Source organism: Rhinopithecus roxellana, chromosome 12 (assembly GCF_007565055.1).
Source record: "Rhinopithecus roxellana isolate Shanxi Qingling chromosome 12, ASM756505v1, whole genome shotgun sequence".
In the NCBI taxonomy this organism is placed as follows: domain Eukaryota; kingdom Metazoa; phylum Chordata; class Mammalia; order Primates; family Cercopithecidae; genus Rhinopithecus; species Rhinopithecus roxellana.
The window spans coordinates 101,208,744-101,219,865 of record NC_044560.1 but is presented as its reverse complement, the minus strand read 5'-3'; the positions used below and the strand labels follow the sequence as shown (position 1 = coordinate 101,219,865).

Below are 11,122 nucleotides of genomic sequence, written 5' to 3'. Positions count from 1 at the left end.
TCCTACAATGCACAGGAGAAGCGATGGGGCTTGGCAGAAGATATCTTGGTTTGGAGGTAAGGAGGAGAGCTGCGGAGAAGACATGATCCTTGGAACCCCACGGAGGGAGGGCAGCTCCCAGGATTTCTGGGTTGCAGGAGGGGGATTTCTCTGCCACCCCCTCCCCACAAGGAACCCAGTCCCATGCCCTGCATTGTAAATGATAAAAAGATCATTATGAGTCGATGTACTACATGAATACATTCAGTGTCTAGGGCTGAAGGAAAGGCACAGAGTTAAACTCTTCTGACCAAGTTAGTCTAGGAATCAAACATGTCCTAGCCGAGAAAGCCCCGCGGCATCCAAAGGACTCCAAAGTCCCTCCACCAGCCAGATTCCTTCTTTCATGAGACTTCATGGAAGTTGCCTATTGATACTACTTCACATTTTAGCATCAGATCACCTATTTGGGTACAAAAGGGAGGCAGTAGAACCTACAGGATGCAGGTAAACTAGCCGTTTTCTGCTTTACGGCTGTGGTTCAGCTCTTAGGCTTTGACAAAGGTGATGGCTTCCAGGGGGCTGGGTGCGGTGGCTCACCCCTGTAATCCCAGCACTTTGGGAGGCTGAGGTGGGCTGATCACTTGAGGTCAGGAATTCGAGACCAGCCTGACCAACATGGTGAAATCCCATCTCTACTAAAAATACAAAAATTAGCCGGGCATGGTGGCTCATGCCTGTAATCCCAGCACTTTGGGAGGTCGAGGGGTCAGTTCACTTGAGATCAGGAGTTCGAGAGCAGTCTGACCAATATGGTGAAATCCCGTCTCTACTAAAAATATAAAAATTAGCAGGGCATGGTGGTGGGCACCTGTAATCCTAGCCACTCAGGAGGCTGAGGCAGGAGAATCGCTTGAACCCAGAAGGCAGAGGTTGCAGTAAGCCAAAATCATGCCACTGCACTCCAACTTGGGTAACAGAGCGAGACTCCACCCCCCCCAAAAAAAGAAAGGTGACGGCTTCTAAGGCCAGACTTCAGCCCCAAATCTCTACTGGTTGCCTCTTGGGATATACAGAAACCTAATCTCCAATAGGCATTCCTTGAAGCAAAACATGCCCTATTTCTTAATTTTTTATTTCGTTTTAAGGGATTTTTTTTGTTTTAATTTTCCAATGAACACGGTTTGCACTAATGTGATATTTGCACCGAATATATATATATACTGTTTCTTGGTGTAATTTCCATGAATAATTCAACGTGAGAGGTACGCCTTGGAAAATTATCCCACGAAATTCATGGAGAGAAGCTAGAATCAAGTTGGAGGGTCAGCTGTCCAACATCTTGTTATCTGTCCAGAGGTAGCCGTAAATTCACTGCAAAAAGCAAAATTTCCAGTTCCTGGGAGCAGAAGGGTCACTGGAAGCCAATCAGGAGGACATGGCTTTATTTAATTGAGGACTAAATATCTTTGGGATTGTTTTTTCTCTCCCAAGGAAGGTCACTTTGCTGTAAAGGCAATGTCAGTGTTTCCCTGGTGGTACCGTTCCCTGGTTAGACTCGGATTTCCTCTCTGCATTACAGGTTCCCTCTTCCATATTATAAGGATACAATCTGCCAAGCCAATGTTTGGATTCCCAGCATCATACCCCATATCCCAGAGCCCATGTTGCCCCCTTCCCGGCCTCAGCCAGGTACTCAGAGGCCCCCACTCATTAGCCACAGAGTCACAGAGACTCGCATGGTATTAAGACAGCAATATCATCTTATTGGCTATTAGCACAAATGTGCCAATAAACACAGTGCATAAAAATTATACATATTCCCTCAGAGTCCATAATCCCGAACTGATATGGCATAATGCAAAACACACTTCCCCAAAAGTAGTGCTTAAAGTCATGATGTACAAATTGAATTTTAAATAAATTTCCTGAAACATCACCAGCGGTTCTGGCCACATTAGCAATACACATTTGCTAAAAATAAAGTGCAGAATGGCTGTGCCCAGCCCAACCCCAAAGGGATGGGACCAGTGGGCATTTATTTGCCCTCAAGTGGTTTCAGAGGTGGGCTCGCTGCACATGTGCTCGGGTGCGGTTGTTAAAACAGCCCAATATCTTCCCCTCAAGGGTTTCCCCTAATTATCAGTGATCATCAGGTTCCAAAAGTCAGCTTGTCTTCACTTCATTCTCTATCAAAGAGGGATATGTTAATTGCATTATCGCCTTGCCAACACCCTCTGAAATGATGGCAGTGATCATTAACAGCCTACCACGGAGCCAATCAGAGTCAATCCAAATTCTGAACCAGCCAATGGAGTGCTTCCTAATCCCACGTGTGTGTAAACACTAAAAACATAAAAACACAAGGCAGCCATCGTGGAGAATGGGGTGCTGGGGGTGCTGAAGACCAGGTCCGCCATCAACTCCATAAAATGTTTCACTGGTTAATACAAACACACACAGACACACACACACACACACACACACACACACGCACATGATGCAGTGGAAAGCTAGAAGATTCCCACAAGTCTTATGATTTTTCTTCCCGGCCTTCTGCATCCCAGACCAATATAATCGACTAGCAAAGAAATTCAAAGTAATGCCAAGTTGTCTGGTTTTATTTAATGAAGAACCTCTCCAAGAATGCTGCCAGCATGCTGCCTTTCACAGATAAGTAAATATTTATGGTTCCTTGCATGTTAGTTTCGGCAGAGACCAAGACCAAAAATAATTTGCCCTTGTTCACTCGACTTCCTTTCTTAAATGTACAAAGTAAGGCTATGGTTTTCCTCAGTGTATTCTTGTTCATGGCTCACCTAAGAAGATGCCTTTTGGACTGACCTAGGATCCAGCTATCAAAATCCTGCTCACAACTACTCAAGGCCTAGTTCAAACTCCAGCCCCCCATATCTCCTTTTTCAACCCCATCCAAAGAGGGACAAGTCGTTGAACAGTTGATATCTTTCTGCTGTGAAGAGCGCTTTCAAAGACTTAATCCTCAAGAGAAAAGTGGGCAAATAAACAATGCATGAGAGAAGAAATACACATACACAAGAGACATATGGAAATGTATTCAACCTCCACCATAAAAGAAATTCCCATTTTAAATATTTCGATCTATCAAACAAACAGCTTTGCAGAGGCTATCTCTTATTTGGAAATCTAGGCTGTCACTGTCCCACAAAGCTCACAGAGCCAACCTTACTTGGGGGACAAATATTTCGAAATAAAGGGGCCTCACTCCCTAGGACTTTCTCTTCTAGGACTTCACCATAAAGAAATATCCAGAGGGCACCCAGTGATCCATGGTAAAAAACACTGGCCACAACTTCACTGGTAATGTGAAAAAATCAGAAGCAACTCCATGTTTGCCAGAAAGGAAATGGTTGGACAACACGGTGCATCTGTCAAAAGACCAAACTGCAAATGCCCCTTGAACAACATGGGTTTGAATTTCTTGGGTCCGCTTACATTCAGATTTTCTTCCACCTCGCCATCCAAGACAGCAAGACCAACCCCTCCTCTTCCTCCTCCTCCTCAGCCTACTCAATGGAAAGATGATGGGGATGAAAACCTTTGTGATAAACCATTTCCACTTACTGAACAGCAAATGCATTTTCTTTTCCTTATGACTTTTCAAATAACATTTTTGCTCTAGCTTACTTTATTGTAAGCATACAGCATGTAATACATGTAACATTAAAAATATGTATTAAGTGACTGTTTACGTTATTGGAAGGAGTCCAGTCAGCAGTAAGTACTAGCAGCTAAGTTTTGGGGAAGTCAAAATTATATGTAGAGTTTCAAATGCGTAATGGGTGGGTGGAGAAGAGTGGACATCCGTAACCCCCGAGGTATTCAAGAGACAATAGCACAACAAATGAGTTTAAAGCGCTCAATTGGCTTAATTTGCAATTCTAGAATCAGGCAACACTTTTTTCCAAAACACAGAATGAGTGATCCAGTGAGCCCTTCAGAATTTGCTTTATTGACAGAGAAGGTTGAAGAAAGCAGAAACAAAGAACAAAGAGAGGATTCGTTACTTTTAGACAGAACAATAGAAAAATAACTGATTCATTAATATCAGGTTACTGCAGGCTTCCTTTTTTGTGTGAGGATTAAAGCAGAGGGAACTTCATTATCATGCGGATTGAGGATTGAAACAGACCTGTTTGGGAAAGTGGCTGTTATCTCTCTCCCGATTTCTGAGAAGGTCAGATAACAACTGAGTTTAGTTTTGGTGACTGGGAAACTGAAACAGATCCAACACTTCCTTAGACAGTGCTTTCAGATAAACATAGATACTAACTCTTCTGCTCTTAAAGCCTGCAACTTGCATTTGTTTTTTGTTTTGTTTTGTTTTTTAAATTTTATCTTACTCTTTGTTCCAGGATACATGTGCAGAACGTGCAGGTTTGTTACATAAGTAAATGTGTGCCATGGTGGTTTGCAGCACCTATCAACCTGTCATCTAGGTATTAAACCCCACGTGCATTAGATATTTGTCCTCATGCTCTCCCTCCCCTCGTCCCCCCAACAGGCCCTGGGTGTGCTTTTCTCCTCCCTGTGTCCATATTTTCTCATTGTTGAGCTCCCTCTTACAGGTGAGAATATGCAGAGTTTTGTTTTCTGTTCCTGTTGTAGTTAGCTGAGGTTAAAGGCTTCCAGCTTCATCCATGTCCCCGCAAAGGACATGTTCTCATTCCTTTTTATGGCTGCATAGTATTCCATGGTGTGTATGTACCATATTTTCTTTATTCAATCTGTCACTGATGGGCATTTGGGTCGGTTCCATGCCTTTGCTATTATGAATAGTGCTGCAATGAACATACGTGTGCATGTGTCTTTGTAAAATAATGATTTATATTCCTTTGGGTTTATACCCAGTCATGGGATTTCTGGTTCAAATGGTATTTCTGGTCATTTGTTTTATCTGAATTCCTTCCCCAGGAAAATACTCCCAGACTCCTCAAAAAGTATGAAAGAATTGAAACTCACCAGATCACCACATCCAGACAAGGAGATGCCAGACCCCTCACTCATCATGATTGCTTCCTCACCATTCCCTAGTTCCTGTTTTCCAACACATGTTACATTTCTTCCCTGCTATATAAGTCCCTAATTTTAGACAGCCAGGGAGAGGAATTGGAGACTGACCTCCCATCTCCATGGCTGCAACACCCGATTAAAGCCTTCTCCCTTGGCAATAATTGTTTTCTCAGTAACTGGCTTTCTATGTGGTGAGAAGCAGGGCCTAGACAGAACCCCTGGTGTTTCAGTAACAGCATGTTAGCATGGGGAACTCCATTTTGATTTTTAGTCTGGTCTGTGGAAGCCTAGTGCAGAAGCTTAGTAGAAAACAATAGCCTCCTGTAACTTTTATTTAACACATCTATAAAATGCAACTCTGTGAATTCTTAAAATCGAACCAAAAAAAGTCTGAAAACCATCAAGGATGTAGAAAATGTTTACAATATGTTAAGGGGGAGGAAAAAAGGGACAGGATATAAAAACTATATGTATAGTTGAATCCCAATTTTGAAAAAAATAATAAGACATCTAAATGCCCACAGGCCTGTAAAGAAATGCATAAAAAATTTAACAAGGTTTATCTCTGGATAGCGGGATTACAGGCAGTTTTTATTTTCTGTTTGAAACTTCCCTGTATTTCTGAATGTTCAAAAACAAATTTGTATTACTCCTATATTCAAAAAGCAATGTTTTGCTTTTGTTCTTTACAGGCTCTGAACCCCCACAGCTCTTGCTGTCAGAATGACTTACCGCAAACTGCACGCGACCCCCAGCTCTGCAAGAACTCATTCTGGCTTCTGCTCCCGGCTCAGCCTCCTGAAGGCCAGGAATCAAGGCTTCTCCTCCCTTGCTCCTCACCCAGGGTCTACAGGCTCAGCTCTTCTTGCTGTTCTTTAGATTCAAGGGGTACATGTGAAGATTTGTTACATGGGTATATTGTGTGATGCTGAGGATTGGGGTACAAGTGATTCTGCCATCCAGATAGTGAGCATAGTACCGAATAGGTAGTTTTTCAGCCTTTACTCCCTCCTTCCCCTCTAGTAATCCTCAGTAGTCTGTTTTCCATCTTTGTGCCCATGAGTACCCAATGTTCAGCTCCCACTTATAAGTGAGAACATGTGACATTTGCTTTTCTGTTTCTGTGTTAATTTACCTAAACTAATGGCCTCCACTTGCATCCATGTTGCTGCAAAAGACAGGATTTCATTCTTTTTTGTGGCTATGTAGTATTTCACGGTGTAAATGTGCCACATTTTCTTTATTCAATCCACTGCGGGTGAACATCTGGGCTGGTTCCATGTAGCTGCTATTGTGAATAGCACCGCCATGAACGTACGTGAGCAGGTTCATCTTTTTAGTTCAGTTCCTTATTTTTCATGTTTGCCCTCAGTTGCCCACACTCTGGTCACTTAGCTCATACCAACAAACCCCAGACAAGGTGTCTTGTTTTGAGGAGTTAGATGGCAGGAACAGGGAAAGGAAGAAAGAAGAAGTAAGAGGTGTGAGAAATTCTCCTTGGTCATGATAGAAAGCCGTAGACTCAGCTTGGGCGCACACTTCATTTACAGGAATTTCTTTTGGGGGGGTTATATATCCAGCTTTATTTTTTATGATAATCTTTTTATTTGTATAAATGTATGGGGTGCGTATACAATCATGTTACATGCATAGATTGTGCAGTGGTGAAGTCAGGGCTTTAGAGGATCCATCAACTAAATAACACGCATAGTACCCAATGAGTAATTTCTCATCATCCACCTCCTTCCACCCCACCCCCTTCTGAGTCTCCACTGTCTACCATTCCACACTGTGCATCCACATGTACACATTATTTAGCTCCCACATATCAGTGAGAACACGCAATATTTGTTTTTCTGTTTCTGGCTTGTTTCACTTAAGGTAATGACCTCCAGTCCCATCTATATTGCTGCAAAAGAAATGATTTTGGTTTCTTTTTTATGGCTTAATAGTATTCCATTGTGTATATGTACCATACTTTTTCTACCCATTTGTTGATGAACACTGGGTTAAACAGTACTACAATAAACATAAAAGTGCAGGTATCTTTTTTTATTTAATGATTTCTTTTTACAGAAATGTCTTGATAGTTAGCTGTCATAAGATTGAGAGATGGGGTGATGCTGTGGCCTGCAGTTCCATCTGTGAGCCTCTGCCTTGGCTGGCCTGAAAAGGAAGATGAGGATTTTCAGGCCAGGCATGGTGGCTCACAACTGTAATCCCAGCACTTTGGGAGGCCAAGGCAGGTGGATCACCTGAGGTCGAGAGTTCAAGACCAGCCTGGCCAACATGGTGAAACCTCATCTCTACCAAAAATACAAAAATTAGCCAGGTGTGGTGGCAGGCACCTGTAATCCCAGCTACTCAGGAGGTCAAGGCAGGAGAACCACTTGAACCCAGGAGGTGGAAGTTGCAGTGAACTGAGATCACGCCACTGCACTCCAACCTGGGAGACAGAGTGAGACTCTGTCAAAAAAGAGGAATAAGAAGAAGAGGAAGAGGAAGAATAAGAAGAAGAAGAAGGGGGGAGGAGGAGGAAGGGGGATGAGGAGGAGGGAGGAAGGAGGAAGGAGGAGGGAGGAAGGACCCTGTGAATGTGCCATTTTGTTTGGTCCTGAAGTGTGTACTTTCCCCATCTTGTCAGTTTCCTGGAAAGACTGTCAGTGCCCCTGATGCCCTGCCCCTCCCTCACAGTCTTCCTGCCATTCTCCCACCATGGCCAGCAGTGGGAGCATGCCCCAAGCAGCGGCGGTGGGGGGGGTCCTCCCACCATCATAGCCATTGCCGGCCTGAGATGACAGATACCATTATGGAAGGGACAGAAGAGCTTCCATCTAACCGCTCCCACTGACCTCACCATCCGTGATGCAGATGTACTTGTCATGTCATAAACACTTGGCACTCATTGGCTCTTCCCCAAATGGCCATCAGAATTGCAGTTTCAACCTCCAGGAGCTCTCCGATGGGCACAGGCTCCACCTATGGCTGGTTTGGAATGGCAAATCCATCACTCTCTCTTTGCCTGTAAAATGCCAAGGACACTGATCTAAGCAGGTGAGTTCCCACCCATGGCCTGCTGTAGGCCTGAAGGAACATAGATGGCATTTGCATGAAGATGACATCTCACCATCCCCATCTGAGCAAAGTCTGCCCATCAAACAACCAAAGGACAGCAAGTCTCCCGCATAGTGTAAAATGACTTGCAGTGATTCTCGTCCCCAAGGCCAGCCTCAGCTCTCAGACCTCCAGTCCCAACAAGTCCTTTTTTGCAGAGGAGGCTCACCCTGGAACATGGCTCTCCCAAGGGGAGATGGGAACGGATGTTGACTTCATCCCAGCAGCTTCTGACACCATGCCACTGTCTTTCAACTTTCTCCACCAACAGGGTCAGGCTGTTGACTGGCCTCAAGTGCAGTTAGCCTGACACAGCTAGCAGCCTCAAAACAAATTAAATGAGGCAGGGATGCCGTGCAGTGATGTTCCATTATGTCCCCTCTGCTTCCACACGTGATTCACACTATCACTTTTAGAAGGTGAAGCATCTTATTGAATCAACACCTAATCTGCGCACAGTGTCACGGAGGAGGGGTGAGGGGACAGCGGGAGCATTTTCCCTGATCCTTTTCTTTCCTGAAGACCTCGCTGGAGACAGGCTGGGTGAGGGCGAGGATGAATTGTGAGGAACCCTGACCCTGTTTCAGGTAAGCTTCTGATTTACTGTTCACTGCGCTTTCTAACGAATAATTTTTATATAATAATGCCACCAGTAAGCACCAAACCCTTCTTCTTGGGAATGCAATTAAGGGAAAAATTAGCAATAAATTGTTTTCAGTACTTAACCCAGCTCCAAATTTATGGCTGCTGGAATTTATTGTTTCGGGGGCCTGAAAAATGGCGATTAATTTTATCCCATTTCCTGCCATTCACCCTCAAAACTGAAATGTAAATAAGGAACTGTTTTCGGCCTCGAGTTTTCCTGCCTGTTACAAACCTCAAACTACAGCTCTACAGACAGCTACCTCTGAAGGCTCCTGAAGCTTAGAAACACAGAGGAAAACACCCCTTTATCTGCAAGTGTCTCCTCTACTTCTTCCATCGCTGCAATTGCTGGAAGCTCCACAAGTGCCCTCGGTGCACAGATGTGCTTTACAACAGAGTGACTGTAAATGAGAAAACACTAAGTTAGGTTCTGACGGCCAATGCTGGATGTATCAGTTTGCCCTATAAATAAGCACTGATCACCTCCATTTTATTGAACTCATTTTCCAGGCAAGCAAAGACCACAAGATTCTTCTGCACATTTTCTCTTTACACCCTCTAGTGCTGCTGCTACTGTCGGCTCCGACAGATTTATAGCCCATTCATTCATGGGAACAAAAACCCTGCCACGGCTGGTCATGGGACACGCAATAGCAGTTAGTTCAAAAGATAACAGCTGCAATACCTCACCTCTCCATTCAGCACTACAGAGCCAGCACTACTTCGGAGGTAATAAATGCTTCTTGTTGGTGTGCTTTGAGTCATAATCCTGGAATAACTGTGGTCGGCCTCACCCCGGGCCCCGCTCCTAGGGAAACCGCTTTCTGCCACTCCCCAACACCCACCCCGCACCTTCACTCCAGCCCCTTTCTGCCAGAAAAGGGAGGGCGGGGAGGCGGTTTGAAGGCAGCCCACTGCGTAACCAGAAAGCAGACCCCGTCTCCTTTTTCCAGTCCACCCAACACAAGATGGGTTGCTGAACCTTTACAACTCAGGCAATTAGGCAACGCTGAGAAGCCAAGCTTCCTCGTGGTAAGTGGCAATGTGGGTATATGCATTCTCCTTGCAAATTGATCAGAAACAGAGCTGGGGCATGAGCCCTGTCCCAACAAGAGGAGGCAGCTGGTCTGACTAGTCCACCACCATCTTCAGAGCTTGGACACACACAACCAGCACGTATTAAAAGAATCTATGATTTTTTTTTTTAAAGTAGTGAATGACCTGGGGAGGAATAGAGGATCTGTTCCACCCCCCTCACTCAGAGCAGGAACAGGTTTAATGCAAGAAGCAATACAGTGGTGAAGCGTTCCGCCTCATTTTGAAGTCAGCCTTTCCCACCCACAGGCCTCCGTTTACTCATCTGTAAAATCGGGCTGTTAACTATACCTATTCTACCAACAAATCAGGGATTTGTTGCTAGAATTAAACATAAAAAGTAAATGCCTTTAAAAATGTAGCACAGTGCTAACCAAGTACTATGTGTTATCAAATAAATTAATTAATTTAGTTGAAGAAATCAGGTATGCATACAAGGAACTTTAAGAAAGATCACTAGAAGACAAGGTCATTGACGATCAAACTTTAGGGAAATGCCTTCCATCTTTGAAACCCTTCAACAAGACACAGATACCTGCCCCCACCTCTACCTCCACCAACACTCTGTGGCCTATATTTTGCAGAGATGTGTTATTGTCGCTGTTAGTCTGATGTCCCGACAATCAAACTGCAAAGAGAAAAAGGCCAGTCATGCAGAAATCCAAGAGCCTTGCCTCTGGCATCTGCCCACCCTAGCTATGGGTCCAGGTGGGAGATGGGGCATGGAGATATGACTGGCCCAGGTCAAGTAGTTGAAATGGAAGTTGAGAGCCTCCAGGCTGCAGAAGGCACCAGAGAGAGAAGCCAAAGTCAAACTCCCCATGAAGACGCACAGTTCGGTGGGGGAAGAGAAGGCTGTGAAACGCATAGAACATGACACTGGGCATCAGTTGCTATCAGTGCCTTCCTCCCTAATCAATCAGCTTTTATTGTGATGCCTCTAGCTCCGCTCATGAGGCCTCAGCTCATAAGGCCGGAAAGCCGCTTCGGCAGCAGTTTAAAACATTTCCAGTTTAATAATCCCTGCTAATTGAAAGCAGCTCAGAAAAGGGGGTTGGAAGCAAACCAGCACCGTTTATGGCAACAGTGCTGTTCCTAGGGGAAAGAAAATAACCTTTGATGCTGCAGGGGGAACCTGCCTCCCTGTCCCCAAACAAACTAATTCCCACAACTGTCTTCTTTGGCACCAGAGCTGTTTCTTCTTATGTTTTAATTGTAGAATGTTATAGCAGCAGAA

At 44.5% G+C, this 11,122-nt stretch overlaps 1 long non-coding RNA gene across 1 annotated transcript; it reads right to left on the bottom strand.

Moving 5' to 3' along the window:
* Nucleotides 1-7,088: 7,088 nt before the first annotated feature.
* Nucleotides 7,089-10,742, bottom strand: LOC104656147. Its single transcript, XR_747073.2, has 4 exons — nucleotides 8,315-10,742; nucleotides 7,884-8,053; nucleotides 7,287-7,497; nucleotides 7,089-7,197 (listed from the first exon to the last, which is right to left on the bottom strand). It is a non-coding gene; the product is annotated as an uncharacterized LOC104656147 (long non-coding RNA).
* Nucleotides 10,743-11,122: the final 380 nt, after the last annotated feature.